This window comes from Lathyrus oleraceus, chromosome 5 (assembly GCF_024323335.1).
Source record: "Lathyrus oleraceus cultivar Zhongwan6 chromosome 5, CAAS_Psat_ZW6_1.0, whole genome shotgun sequence".
Lineage (NCBI taxonomy): Eukaryota > Viridiplantae > Streptophyta > Magnoliopsida > Fabales > Fabaceae > Lathyrus > Lathyrus oleraceus.
The window spans coordinates 652,046,967-652,050,287 of record NC_066583.1 but is presented as its reverse complement, the minus strand read 5'-3'; positions in this window follow the sequence as shown (position 1 = coordinate 652,050,287).

The following is a 3,321-nucleotide window of genomic DNA, read 5'->3' as shown; positions in this document are numbered from 1 at the left end:
CTTTGATATTGTCAAAGGCTTTTGGCAATCCTCGATCCAATCATGACGTTGATCTTTCCGGAGGAGCTTGAACATTGGCGCACATGTGGCAGTCATGTGGGATATAAATCTGGAAATGTAATTCAAGCGGCCAAGAAAACCTCGGACTTGCTTCTCAGTTTTGGGCGCAGGCATTTCTTGTATTGCTTTGACCTTGGCAGGATCAACTTCAATACCTCTTTCACTGACAATAAAGCCCAATAACTTGCCGGAACGGACTCCAAATGTACACTTGTTCGGATTCAGGCGGAGTTTGTACTTCCTCAAACGTTGAAAAAGCTTCAACAAGTGCTCTACATGTTCAACTTCCGTTTTCGACTTCACAATCATATCATCAACATACACCTCTATCTCCTTGTGCATCATATCATGAAACAAGGTACTCATAGCTCGTTGATATGTGGCTCCAGCGTTCTTCAAACCGAAGGGCATCACTCGATAACAGAATGTTCCCTAAGGTGTGATGAATGTTGTCTTCTCCATATCCTCGGGTGCCATTTTAATCTGGTTATAGCCGGAAAATCCGTCCATAAATGAGAAGACATTGAATTTAGTTATATTATCTACCAACATATCAATGTGTGGTGGAGGAAAATCATCTTTCGGACTAGCTTTATTCAAGTCACGATAGTCCACACACATTCAGACTTTTCCATCTTTCTTAGGCACAGGCACAATATTGGCCACCCATTGAGGATATGTAAAAGTCACCGGAAACCCTGCATCAATTTGCTTCTAAACTTCTTTTTTAATATTTACTGCCATATCAGGATGAGTTCTTCTAAGCTTCTGCTTCACAGACATATTCTCGTAGCAACTCAATCAACCCCTTCTTCACAGACTCTTCAAAGAGTTCCCCAATCTTCACCTCACGAACATAGTGTTCAGACCCCATGTTGACTGTTTTTAGATTCTCAAGATGTGGCTGAATGATCTTCTCCTCGTGGTCAAGTAGACGGGTAATCTCATCAGGAATCTCTTCAGCATCATCTTCTTCGGCCTCAAATACAGGGAACTCAAAGTTGGGAGATGGCGTTGGATCATTATGTTCAATGGGTTTGATCAACCTGCATAATGACTTTGAGTATAAAAGAGATTTCAGAATTCAAACAAGGCAAATCATTATGCAGATGAAAAGATTAATTTTATTCTCTTTTTAGGGTTTTATGGTGATCACCAGTTTCATGCAAAAAGCAAAGAGAGAAAATAATTTGGAAAAAAAAACACTTAACATGTAATTATTGAATGGATATCATTGTATTAATGTGCCAACAATGTGATCACTTCTCCTTTTGGCATGGGAGAAGGGTTTTTAAACAAAATGAACATATTACGTGGACTTGTGGATAACTGTTTGAACATCATCAGCGACCCAATTATTGCAGATTCCTCCAGGGATGACAAAGTTGCCAAAATCTTCCTCTTCATCATCTTCCACTATAGCAGCAGCCTCTTGATCTTCAATAGTGTGGATGAAACCTCCACTTTGGAACAGCCCACGCTCGTTGGAAATGCCTGAAGAATACCCTATGCCAGCCCGGGATTTATTATCTTCCAGCCTGATCATTTGTCCTAAACCAGTAGTTGCACCATGCTCAATGGCTAACTTAGCATCATTGTAGGACGCAAATGAAGAAGGTCCTTTCCTTGAAGGCTCAACAATAGATAAGGCTTGGAACGGAGTCCCAACCTCATCCTCATCATCTATATAGGAAAAGGAAGACAAATGGCTTACCAAGAGAGCCTTCTCTCCCCCTATTACCACCAACTTTTTATTTTTCACAAACTTTAACTTCTGGTGTAGGGTGGACGTCACGACACCTGCTTCGTGAATCCATGGTCTACCAAGCAAACAACTATATGATGGGTGGATATCCATGACCTGGAAAGTGATCTGGAAATCACTAGGTCCAATCTTGTTCGGGAGTTCAACTTCGCCAATCACAGTTTTCCGTGATCCATCAAAAGATTTGACTATCACTCCACTCTGCTTCATGGGAGGCCCCTGGTAAGAAAGTTTGGCCAAAGTGGATTTTGGCAACACATTGAGCGATGATCCTATGTCTACCAACACATTAGACAAGGCATCATCCTTGCAATTCATTGAAATGTGTAATTCCAAATTGTGGTCTTTTCCCAACTCGGGAAGATCAACATCACAAAAACTCAAATTGTTACAAGAAGTTATGTTTGCAACAATGCTATCAAACTGTTCAATAGTGACATCATGGTCCACGTATGCCACGTCCAACACTGTCTGCAAAGCTTCGCGGTGTGGCTCAGAGCTCATCAACAAAGACAATACAAATATTTTTGATAGAGTTTGAAGCAACTGATTAACAATATTGTACTCGGTCCTCTTGATGAGCCTCAGTATCTCATCACAGTCCTCTTTCAAAATGCCATGCTGGCCAACCAGGATAGGAGCTTTAGTAGATTTATCAACAACAGCAGGGTCAACACCCTTCACAATAAGTGTCGAATTCGAAGAAGTCCCCACAGGACCGACAGGATTAACAACAACGGTTCTTCTTACATCATCTTGGGGTTTCGGCGGCGTCGAGAAAACACGACCACTGCGGGTCACACCAATGACATCAGAGATGCTCACTACGGAAGTCGAGGGAAACGACACCCCTTTTCCATCTTCTAGCATAACTGCATTGTACCTGTATGGCACTGCTTTATCATAGGAATACGGGACAGGGCCCGCTGGCTTAATCACAAGAGTAGGAGAAACCTTCTTCTTGCTTCCATCATATTTGACGACAACAGGCTCCGGTATTCTGAACACTGGAGAAATAACATCAACTTCATCCTCATTATGATTCTGAAGTATCTCGATCATACCCTGATCCAACATCTCTTAGATGTCCTTCCTGACTTCCCGATATCCTCTCTCGTTGACAGTGCACACCTGGCACCTGTCATGGTCATGCTCATCATGATTGTATCCACATAATAGTCTATGCATCTCAACCAAAGATTACCTGATATCATTGACATACAGGACTTTATATTTTCCAGGGCAACCCTGGACCATGTTTACAGCAGCTTCCCCATGCTCGGGCAATGGGTTCTTCTTGACATTAGGACCTACGTCCTCGAAAAACAAGATCCCACTTCACACAAGGTCTTGCACCTTGGTCTTCAGGGGATAGCAGTTCTCCACATCATGTCCGGGCGCACCAGAATGATATACACAATGAAGCTCTAGCTTGTACCACCACTGAGGGTTGGTTGGTACAGCGGGTGGGTCTCGTGGAGTAATCAACTTTATAT